Raw genomic sequence first — 13,060 nt, forward strand, 5'->3', positions numbered from 1 at the left:
TCACGTTACGCGGGACGTGTAATTTACCAACGCGAGATCTCCAACCGAACAACGAACTCGAATTTTCCACCGTTCGTTCCATTATGACGAACAAACTACCCCCTGTCGCGTATTTTCCATTCGTTGTTTTATTAGCGAAATTTTCGGGCTGAATCGCGATACAAACGAGAGACACGATCGATCGATGGATAACGATGTCGTTTCACTGACAAATTACGAGTTACGCTACGCGTTTAAAGGAAGTAGAATCGTTCTCGATACTCGCATAAAATGATCGATACGCTTGTTAGGGTAATTTCCTCTATGCGTCGTTTAAATGATGTATTTCATTGGAGAATTTGCACGAAATAAAAAAAGTTTCGCGTAGAACCGATACCGATTGTTATTTTCCTTATTAAAAGTTTCTATTACGCACATACAGAAAGCGTGGGGTATGGTAGAAAAATAATATGCGCAATGACGACCTCGTTACGGTATAATGCGCTATAGGGGCTCGTCTCATTCAACGTCATCAAAGAAACAATTCGTTGATTGTGATACAGAATTGCGACTGCAAGACGTCGCTTAAAAGAGTTGAAAGAAAGAAAGAGAAAAAGAAAGAAAGGGAGATCGTTCTTCGTTTCTCGCTGCATAGAATTATTGATGCGTCTGCGAGAATAATTGCAAGTTTCCTTTCCGTTATACTTTTTTTTTTCAATTGTGCGCTTCGTTGGTGACTTTGTATCGAAATAGTACAAATTGAGATCTTGGTTGAATCGTTAAATACAAACACCTTTGACCTTCACCTTATGTGTACAGTTTGGCTATGGTCGAAGACAATGATAAACGCGAATCACGCTCGTGACACTTATGGTCCAAAGTGACAAAAACTGATGCATGCGAAATTGGAATAATTACTAATGCAAATACAGTGGAGGGGAAGGGATGGGGAGGAAGAAATGAGAGATAAAGAGAGGAGTGAGACGAAATTGACTGTGTAGTATGTTTGTGGGTTTGAATCGATGACGCTGAGACAACTATTACACCAAAGAGGAGGGACCAAAGTTAGGTTTAACGAAATAGTGTGGTGCTTAGTTTAAGGGGTATAGGGAATACAGAAGTAAGAATTTGTATTAATATTGGCTTTTTCGGAAAGTAATTTCATTTTCCAAAATGGAGAATATATAATTTAGTAAAAAGTTTATACACTCTTAAAAAATCGTGCTTTGTTTTCACCAAAAAAACGAAATGATCTTCCGAACAACCGAATATTAATATCAATGTTAGAATTAGAAAAGTTTTGCCAAAAGTTCATCCAAAGCAAAAGACCAAGGGTTATCGATAATAATAACAATAATAATATTATAATATCCAATCGAATATAATTGCAGGAATACTAGCTTGTTCAATAATTTTTGTCGTTTTCTCCATTGTAAAAAAATACTATGACACTTCAACTTTGAACAACTGTAAATATATAATTATATATTTTCCATTTTAGAAAACGAAATGACTTTCCAAACAACCCAATATAATTGCAGGAATACTAGCTTGTTCAATAATTTTTGTCGTTTTTTCCATTGTAAACAAATACTATGACACTTCAACTTTGAACAACTGTAAATATATAATTATATATTTTCCATTTTAGAAAACGAAATGACTTTCCAAACAACCCAATATAATTGTAAGAATACTATAGCTTGTTCAATCATTTTTTCCATTGTAAAGAAATACTATGACACTTTGACAACTTTGAATAACTGTAAATATACAAACGAGTCGATCTACACGAAACTTCACACATGTTCATCAAACAGTAACAACACCACCATTAGAAAAATAAAACGACGAAGCTAATAGCTCCATTTCTTATCGAAAACAAAATTTATTAAACAACCTATTACTTCAACGCGTGTCAACTACCCTCGATTACGCATCGATCGTTACTAGACAACATTTCGAGCATGGAATATCAATTGAAATTATTTGAACCGAATCCCAACCATCGATCGACTTTCGACCCACGATGTAACCAGAAACTTTTTTAATTCTCCGTAACTGTACGCTGGAACGCGTGAGTTCTTAAACGTTCCGTTTAAAGAAATTCAAGATAACCTTCGTATCCCGATGAAAAGGTAGAAAAGTAAAACGCACTGGTTACTGTACCGCACGTCTTATTCCTATATATATTCGTAGAATTGCCTCTATAAGCCACCCCCTCCGAGCACCAACACCCTTTTGATTCACCCCTCAGACTTCTCATCGTTCCGACTCCGCGTTTCGAGTTCCACGAGGAATAAATTGATCCTGGAATTCGAGTACTCGGGGACTCTCGGTAACGGAATGTTCAAGAATCATCGTCGTAGCAGTCACGTGTCCCGATGGAGATTCATCGAGGTAGCGAGCTCGTTATCTCGTACGACGAGGCAACGTTTCTCTCGATGACCGTGAATAGAAATCATTAACCGTTAACGAGGCGCAGTTCGCGAGACGGGCGTTCGTACAACGTAGACGGCGCACTTTTGTTTCGCGAACTCTTCTCAAATTCGGATCACGCGGTACGCTGTAATACCACCGGAGAAGGGAATCGTTCCACCCTCGAAATAGGGTTAATAAACACTTTCGGTAGATCTGGGGTGAGACGGAGTGGGGATGGTAAAGGTATGCAAATGCGTCTAGATAAAGGGAAACCGTTCACTGGAGAAAAATGAAGGCGCTCGTTTCTTTTCGAACGTGAGCGAAAAGTTACAAACACACCTAGCCGAGTTTTCTGGCCGCGCTGGACCGACTCGATGAAAACGTTTCATCGTCGTTTCTAAGATGTGACTCGCTGTACGATGGAAATTCGATCCGGTTGGGAATCTCGTGGGTGATTCGTGTATTTCGTTCATTTCGCGCGCGATGTGCCACGCCTTGTGATTTCACTGGTTATATTTATTTTTAAGAAATAGGAGAAAAAGATTTCTAAATCGATATTACGTCCAAGTTGATTCTAACACTGATCAACTACGCTCGAGGATTTTAGAACAGGTCTCGAGTTAATCTGAGAAGTCTGAGAAAGATTATAGACCTGTTGACTAAATGTTAAGTATCGCCTCGTGTATGGTATTAATATTTTCGTACGTCGGTGAATAAGAGAGAGAGAAAATTTCGATTAAATAATGTTCAACTATCCTCGTACGGTTATTTATACGAGTTAATTGTTATTTGAGGAACAAGGAAATATCATTGTTCTCGTTTTCTTGGACTTGAAAACTTGTTCAGGTCTCGTACGGTATCGAGAGAATTGTTTCTATTCGTTGTATACATTCGATGAACAAATAAACACATAGTTTTCGATACAATCTGTTTGAACGAACGATGATCTATAGTTGTTATCCTCGTCAGAATTGAGAAGTATCGTAACGCGACTCGCTTTCGAATTATTCCATTCAAATTCGTGGAAAACAATTTTTTATTCCAGGAGAATGAAAGTGGTTAACGTGCAAAGATTTCTACGACAATGGACGAACAATTTCCACTTTTCAATGCGAGTTTCTGGATTTCCATAACTCACTGTCAGAATCGTTAGTCGTGACTTGTGATAAGAAACGATTTATTCGTGGGAAATGTCATCCGAAAAATATTCCAAATCCAGTATAGTTATCAGGGAGCGTTCTCAAAAACGTAATCATCGCGAGGATGTTTCGAGTTCTCGATCCAGTTCATGCTTTCGTTAATAACGTAAATGATACGTCTTCTTGGGAGGAAAATAACGAATTGCAGAATTGTGAATTACGAGACACACGGGGAAAGAAAGTAGATCGTCGGGAGTAATGCAAAGAGGAATCGAAGATAGAAGTATCTTGTTTGTTCGAGCAAAAACGAAAACAGCATCGTCGGTGGAAAAATACGTCTCTCGTTGTTTGGATAACAATTAAAGAAAGAAGGAGCAATTAGCGTAAGATACTGTTTACCGTACTCGATGATAATTAGAACAACGTCTCGAAGAGTCTGATGCGATCCACCTTTTGCCATTCATTTTTCATCTTCTCGCGGCTTCCGACGGTCGGTGACATAACTGGCCGCCACTTTTAGAACACAGTAACCAAGATTAACGACGTCACGAGCAATAGCGAGATTGGTACCGGGTGAAAATTCACAGGACCGTCAGTTAGTAATTGATTTTCTCTTGAAATTCGCAATTTCAAAATTCCTTTACCATCATCGCGTAAACGAGGATTTCAGCGGCCGATCAACGATCAATTGTTATCGTTAATTATCGCTGGACCTTTTAAAAAATCGTTGGTCAATTCTAGGAAGAAAATTGACAAATTTGTTTTTGTTTGTATCTCTTAAAATTGTACCCACATATCTCGAATAATTTAATAATTGTATATTCACGAGAAAATTGTTTGTTAAGAAAAATACGCGTAAACGAGGATTTCTGTGGCCGATCAACGATCAATTGTTATCGTTAATTATCGCTGGACCTTTTAAAAAATCGTTGGTCAATTCTAGGAAGAAAATTGACAAATTTGTTTTTGTTTGTATCTCTTAAAATTGTACCCACATATCTCGAATAATTTAATAATTGTATATTCACGAGAAAATTGTTTGTTAAGAAAAATACGCGTAAACGAGGATTTCTGTGGCCGATCAACGATCAATTGTTATCGTTAATTATCGCTGGACCTTTTAAAAAATCGTTGGTCAATTCTAGGAAGAAAATTGACAAATTTGTTTTTGTTTGTATCTCTTAAAATTGTACCCACATATCTCGAATAATTTAATAATTGTATATTCACGAGAAAATTGTTTGTTAAGAAAAATACGCGTAAACGAGGATTTCTGTGGCCGATCAACGATCAATTGTTATCGTTAATTATCGCTGGACCTTTTAAAAAATCGTTGGTCAATTCTAGGAAGAAAATTGACAAATTTGTTTTTGTTTGTATCTCTTAAAATTGTACCCACATATCTCGAATAATTTAATAATTGTATATTCACGAGAAAATTGTTTGTTAAGAAAAATACGCGTAAACGAGGATTTCTGTGGCTGATCAACGATCAATTGTTATCGTTAATTATCGCTGGACCTTTTAACAAATCGTTGGTCAATTCTAGGAAGAAAATTGATATCTTTGTTTTTGTTTGTATCTCCTAAAATTGTACCCACATACCACATCTGGAATGGAATACCTTTACAACGCAAATTTGTCGATAATGTATACTAGATAAGACAAACAACCAATGAAACGTTATTGCGTTAGTTTTATGAATGCAATCTTCTTCCGTAGAGAGAATTTACCCAACAGTTAACACAACATATACATTCGTGAAAATATCGAGCAAACAACATGTTACAGAGTGATTTAAATAATGGAGTCGTACGTTGTCGCTTTTTAGTCGTTATTATATCAACGCGCAACAAAACACGCGTTCGAAACGATAAATAAACTTTTTCTCGACGAAGAGAGGTTCGTGGCTTCTTACTCGCAAAAGCTCGATGGAATAAGAACAGTTCGTAAACGAATCATTTTTAGATTCTCGCAATATTCACAGGTTCTCGAAAAAATTTCCTTTCCACGCAGCGATAATCTCGAATAATTTAATAATCGTATATTTACTAGAAAATTACTAATTAAGAAATATACCCTCGTGGCGCGAACAGTGTTGCAGTTTTATTATATACGTTGCGTAAGTTTAATGTAACGTTAATAATCTACGAGAAAATTGGAGCACAAACCAGAAACAACGAAACGAGATAAAGGAATGCAATATAAGATAATATGCAGATTAATATGCAGAGAATCGGAGTAAATAAAACGTAGATACAAAGGTTGCAGAATTTTCGGTCGAAGACTCGGTAAATCAAAACTCCATTATTTCTAGTTATCTTGTACTTGTCAAGACATTTAAACGATATACGTACAATCTATTCGAAATATAATACTTGTAGAGATAATGCGAGTGTTCTTCCTCGAGGGTATCGCGGTATAAGAGGATCGAGTTTTTCCCGAGTGCACTCTAGTGCAGCAAGTGAGAGTAAACAGTATGCGCATAAACATAAATTTCAAATAGAACTGTGTGTAAATCTGTGTATCGCTATATTTACGCGATATAAATAACTCGTATGTATTCGTCGATATTTTTACAATAAATTCGATAACGTGAGCACTTTAACCTATTTGCATCGTATTTAAATGATTTATGGTCACTTTAAATACCCTGTAGGAAGTCTATTAGTACGTACAGAATTTTTAAGAATTACACGAAAAATTAAATGAAAAATATTTTACATTGAAATTTCACATGCATATTTATACAGATCACATCGTGCCAATCACTGTAACAATTTATTACTTAGATTTCAAAAACTATATACAAGTTAATGTTATAAAAATTTGACAATAATATGTAAAAGATACAGTTACTACAATTCCCATTACATTATAGTCTGAACGTTTATAACATGTTCCTTGAGAATTCAAATTACAAAAAAAACTATTATTCATTACGTGATATTCTATCTTCTTCTATTAAAAATTATATATATATATATATTTTTTTTTTGACAATCGTCACTGTTAGAGATAATAGAAAATTCAAGACACTATCTTTTATTTATAATATAATATATATATTATAAGTAAACTATCTATATTATAAATAAAAGATAGTGTCTTGAATTTTCTATTATCTCTAACAGTGACGATTGTCAAAATATATATATATATATATATATAGGCAATTTTTAATAGAAGAAGATAGAATATCACGTAATGAATAATAGTTTTTTTGTAATTTGAATTCTTAAGGAACATGTTATAAACGTTCAGACTATAATGTAATGGGAATTGTAGTAACTGTATCTTTTACATATTATTGTCAAATTTTTATATAATTGTATATTCACTAGAAAATTGTTTGTTAAGAAAAATATGCGTAAACGAGAATTATATATATATATATAATATATATATATATATATAATATATATATATATATAATATATATATATATATAATATATATATATTATAATTAAACTATCTATATTATAAATAAAAGATAGTGTCTTGAATTTTCTATTATCTCTAACAGTGACGACTGTCAAAAAGTGTGTCGATAATTGATACCTTATCATCGTTGTCGTCTTACTGTATACAAGTTTTCGATATATAATTATCTCGTTAAAAAGTGATGCACGTGTCTTTAAAAAAGAAACGTATCTCTAAGAGATCGCTTTTATACCAGGTACTCCAACAAGTTGATCGCAATTCCTCGAGAAAATTGGTCCGATGGCAAGAAAGGATCTTATGTCGTTAGATATACGCAACCATCCCAATTACCAGTTCTCCTATTTTCCAACAGATCGCTTCGATATGTGGAAGGAAATTATCCGACCTTCCCTTTTGCCTCGATTACCGCCTATTACGACTGTCTGTCGGCGCTACTGCGAATTGAATCTGTTCTCTCGTCGAGACTTTGATCGCTCAGCTATCGGATTTCCATCTCGGAAGGAAAATCCGCACATATTCCAGCGAGGAAATTTTGCGAAGCTTTCCACGACGATGAAAATGTAGAAATAAAAGTACGAGCGATAACTTAACGAGTGTAAACTCGAATTTAAGATCGCTCTATGAGTTTTAAGAGGGATAACGATCCAAGTGCAGCCGTAGGAACCAGTTTCGTAAATCGATACCCTTACGCTGAGAGTGTTCCGTGAAACAAAATTAAGTTTCATTTAAATTCAAGTCTACAAAGCGTTCCAAATTTTTTCGAAGGCGTCCCTCTGAAAGAAAAGATCCAAGATTTGTAAACGCAAAACTGTTGTCACGTTTATCTTAATTAATTCAAAATTCAGTCGTTTACAACGATTCCAAGCGAGGAAATTGTGCGAGCGTCGAATATAAAAAAATTTCTTTTGATAAAAAATGTCAAACGTCGACCAATTTTTGGTACTTCGAACAGAACACGCCCCTTAACTGGATCCAATTAATCAACGTGGTTGCTTTTGTCTCTGAAAGCGTGGCTCGTGAAATGTACTATACGAAAATTAATACGAAATGAAACGCAAGTTGCGAAAATAATATGCTTTGTACCTGTTAGAAAATTATGTATACGAAACTAGCGGCGAACATAATGAAAAGAGAAACTGGAGCAACGTTTACAAACGTTACGTAGAAAATTGTTAGACGAACAAATAGAAAATGTTGAAAAACATGGTTCAGGATTTAGAGGGTTTAGTGGATATGAATGCGAATGGAAAAGTGCTTCGATGGTGTAGATCGAAAAATCGAAATCTGTAGAGTTATAACCGACTTGAAGATAATTCCAATATTTGATAAAACAATGAATTTTTGTACCTCTGTCGAAAGCAATCAAAGCTATCAAATACAACTAACGACGAAAAATATTTTCCTTTGATAAACGGGAGAAAAAGTAAACATTTCGAACGTGTTCTTGACTACTCGTTAATAGTACAAGTTACCTCTTTCTATATTAACCTTAACAATTTTCTGCCAAATTTATACAAAGAAACGATGCTCTAACTTCGAACCCATGAATTTTATAATTCCGAAATATTCTTTACGCTAAGTTAACCGAGCTGAGTTCTTCGTAGTTTCCTTCCTGGCGGAATCTTTAATTGAATCTTTAATTAATGTTTCTCTTGCACTTATGCATACATCGACCTCGTCGAAATGTATTTTAGTTTAATTAAGGAACCAATTTACCGAAGGAGACCTAAAAATATGTTCGAGACGTTTATTTAAATTCGATGCTTGTTTGGAGTTCCAAGTTGGTTCGTTATTGCTAATGTTTGTTACGATAAGCGTGTACTTATATAAATATAGAGGTAATATTTTCACGATCACGATGAAAAGGTGCATCCATAGCGGAATTGCGTTTCGCGATCGAAACAGTTGTTCACCACGGGAGCGACAGGTTTAACCGACCAGTTAATAGATACATTTAGAGAACGTGTATTCGCGAACATTCCCACAGGGGGATGTTATGTTTGTTCAGACGCGCGTCGTATGCGCTGCATCGGCGAAACTTCTGCGAAGGCGCGAACCGTTTATTTGAGTTCGGCTCTCCACGATTGTTCTGGCGTCTTTGTGTTGCGCAATCCTCCCAACGAATCACATCCGAGAAAATAAATCGCATATCCTAGAATCCTGGTGGATCGCGTCGTTTCGAAAATTTTTTTACTTTAAAAAATTCTTTTCCGATAACAACGCAGAGATTGTAATTAATAACGCGAAACGATGCTGGTAAGTTATTAGCGAAACTAATTACGTTATCGGTGAGAACTTAACTACACTTTCTTTCGAAGATAAAACGATCAATAATAAAATCACCGTCTCGAAGAAGTAAGGATTCAGTATCATCGTGAATAATCGCCAAACTGTAATAAACCTCGAGAAACGGTTTAATTCGAAGATTCGTGGCTTTCGATGTTCTACAACACGGCGATAAATAATTTTCAGGGAAAACCATCGTGTGGAAACACGGAGAACGAAAACGATCCAATATCTTTCATCCCCGCGACGCGTAGCTTCCGGAATCGACCAAGTGCTGACGATACGTGACGTTCGATAATGTTTCGTAAGCAAACTCGTGTCGCAACGTGGGCTCTCGAAACGATTTATGTACTCCTGTATTTTCCCCAAAATTTCACTCGTCCGTTCGTCAAAAATTCGTAAATGCGCGTCGAAGGGCGGAAGCATATCGGAAGAGATACTAGCCCGCCTCTCCCGATGTTTACGAATTTTACGAGCTCGTAAATCTCGGTACGCGCGTTCGCGACGATAAACACGATCGGTTTTGTACGATTATTCTATGTTTCGTTTCTACTTACGGGTAGACGATGTTCCAATTAGACCGAGAACGAATCGAAAATTTTTAACGCTAAAAGTACCAACGATGAACGTATACTATTGGGTTATTCGGTAAGTGATTTCGTTTTCCAAAATGGAAAATATATAATTCAATCAAATGTTTATACATTCTAAAGAAATCGTGTTGCATTTTCACCAAAAAATAATGAAATGACTTTCCAAACAACTCGATATTAATATTGGACCACATACGTGTATCTTCAGAGTTCTCGGTGACTTTTTCGTCGAGGTAAATTATGAACCCCTCGTGAAACTTTGTGCAAAAATAATCCACGTGGTTGTTTAAAGATTAACACTAGAACTACCAATGCTGTACATATTCCTGTATTTATTACCACATACGTGTATCTTCAGAATTTTCGGTGACTTTTTCGTCGAGGTAAATTATGAACCCCTCGTGAAACTTTGTGCAAAAATAATCCACGTGGTTGTTTAAAGATTAACACTAGAACTACCAATGGTGTACATATTCCTGTATTTATTACCACATACGTGTATCTTCAGAGTTCTCGGTGACTTTTTCGTCGAGGTAAATTATGAACCCCTCGTGAAACTTTGTGCAAAAATAATCCACGTGGTTATTTAAATATTAACACTAGAACTACCAATGGTGAACATATTCCTATTGTGGTATCGGAATTTTCCATTCCCACTTGGGCCTGCTTCGAGTGCAGGCCTAGAAGAATGTATTGCGTGCGAATGGACCTGCGTTAGGGTAAACATTTTGGCGCCAATCTGTCGCTAGGTTTCTTAAAGGGCACAAGTGACCCTTTACAGGGGGTGGTGCAAGACGATCGAGCGTGAGAATGCGCGAGAACGAAAGGAAATGCGTGTGGTTTGGAGAAAATGAAGAGTGTTTGGAAAAGATGAACTATCGAGATGGATGAACCTGATCAGATGTCCGAAGTGAGAGAGACTGAGGATTAGAATAAAAGGGAATAGAATGCGCGTAAGCATACAGAGTGCGAAAGAAACGTGTTTGGGACACGTTTGGAAAGCTTTGCATTATGATTGATCTACAGTGAAAAGAGAAACCTATTCCTAATACCACGTGTAATCTATAATACTAATATATATACATTATATCCATTATCACAACTCCACGACAACACAATTTGTATCAGACCACACACGGATATTCGAGATTAATCGGATAAAGGGCAAATTAATTCACGAGTATCATTAATTGTCTCTTTCGATAATTGTCCACGAATATTGTAGGCAAAGACACCGTGAATAATTAAGTAACTTTAAAGAGTAGTTCGAGACAGATGAAATCGATCCCTTCGGTAGCTCCGATATTAAATATCTCGTTCAAGACCAAAATTTGAACGTTCATTATTTATTCCAGCGACGAGTGACTCCTCTGTCACCAATCGTTGCGCTTGCAAAGACGAGCCACGTGAACGACACTCCTTGATCGAATTAAGTCCACCCGACGCGAAACTGTCCAAAATCCCGATTTACGACTTAACGCGATAGCCGTTTCCATGGCTGCGAATTTTCGGGTATCACCGAATGCTTTCAAGTTTAGCTACGCGACAATTACAACCATCACTCCCCTCTTCTCGAACTTGTACATCGCGATGAGTCTTCCACGACACCCAGCGACGTTTAACTTGCAACGAACAAATCTTTGTCGATGCTTCATCGTCGCGACAACAACTTCTTACGTTGCGCGCAATCTGACGGGTTTCGAGCTAAACGGCTTGTTTCCTCTGTTACGTTCAATCTCAATTATGCGTTCCAAGAAACGCCCTTCGCGAGCCCAGCTACAACTGATCCTATTTCTTTAATTACGAAGAAACTGCCTACCATCCGCTGTGATACGAAAACGGTACATTTACGAAAATCCGAGCGTTAAATAAACGATTTGTTATCAACGATTCGTTAAATAAACGAACAAGGGATATTGACCCTTTGCGTATTAAATTTGGACATGGGTGTCGTACTAGTCGGAATTCATTTCCCTTGAAAAAACAGTGATACGTAACATTTAAGATTACGAAGGATAAACAAGATTGATTAATTCTTTTGTGAACTTTAGATATACGTTCGTACAGCAATGTGTTTTAATGTAATGTTTTTATGTAGAAATTATATTTTACAGTTCTCCATTGGGTGGTATCTTTCAAAACAGTCTCCAACATAGAGTCCTGTATGTCCTTCTCGACTACACGTATCGCAAAAGTAATTAGTTTGGTGTCTTCCGCCGTTAATCTTTCCGTTTGAACATACAGAACAATCTTTATTTTTTACATCTTCGTAGTGCCGCGATATATGCAGTTTTGCATTAAGCCTTTCCTCTTTACTGGATTCCGTTATCTCTAATAGGAGCACCGTATTGGTTCGTGAACAGATTCTTCAAACATTCTGGTTCGTTCGGAGAAAGTGTAAACTAATACGTAGTTGAATGAAGTATAAGATTAGTATGGTTCCTTGCTGTGGTGGCTCAGAACAGACATACGAGTGTAAAGGGTTAAAGCTTCAGTTTGCGTGCCGCCATTCCCAATTTTCCTCACCTCCCCTCGCCCAAAGTCCATTCGACGAGTGCCTCGCCCGGAGCTTCGTACAAAGAGGGCGCAATCAAAACAACCACGTGAAAGTGAAAACGTAGAAAGAGAGCCGGTGATCGTGTAAAACCATTCAACGAATGATCGTGCGAAATCAACGATCCATCAGTTGACCCTACCTCTGTGTTCGACTCCCTTTTCGCTTGGGGCTGTTGTTTTCTCACCCTTTGTACACGAATCCGAGAGCCAGAGTGAACAACCGACGAGAGCGATACTGTAGTGAAACATCGATTGTCCGAATTTCGGTTGTTCGAACGACAGAGTATTGGATACAACATGAGTCACATTTAAACTACTTGTAGAAGGCAATAGCTTCGACGTTTTTAAATATCTCTGTTCTAGCAATGTGGAGAGACTTTGTTAAGTTTTCCTGGATAATTTTTATTCGTATCAGGACCAAAGTAAATAACCGACGACAGCGATATTGTAGCGAAACATCGATTGTCCGAATTTTGGTTGTTCGAACGTCAGAGTATCGGATGCGACATGAGTCATGTTCACACTACTTGTAGAAGGCAATAGCTTCGACATTTTTAAATATCTCTGTTCTAGCAATGTGGAGAGACTTCGTTAAGTTTTCCTGGATAACTATTATCCGTATCAGAACCAAAGTAAACAA

At 36.8% G+C, this 13,060-nt stretch overlaps 1 protein-coding gene across 1 annotated transcript in view; it reads left to right on the plus strand.

The window, feature by feature from the left end:
- LOC143146766 (neuropeptide CCHamide-1 receptor-like) overlaps positions 1 to 13,060 on the plus strand; it is a 71,587-nt gene that overhangs the window by 18,609 nt on the left and 39,918 nt on the right. The gene's annotated exons all lie outside the window — the stretch shown is intronic.

Source organism: Ptiloglossa arizonensis, chromosome 5 (assembly GCF_051014685.1).
Source record: "Ptiloglossa arizonensis isolate GNS036 chromosome 5, iyPtiAriz1_principal, whole genome shotgun sequence".
Taxonomy (NCBI): Eukaryota; Metazoa; Arthropoda; class Insecta; order Hymenoptera; family Colletidae; genus Ptiloglossa; species Ptiloglossa arizonensis.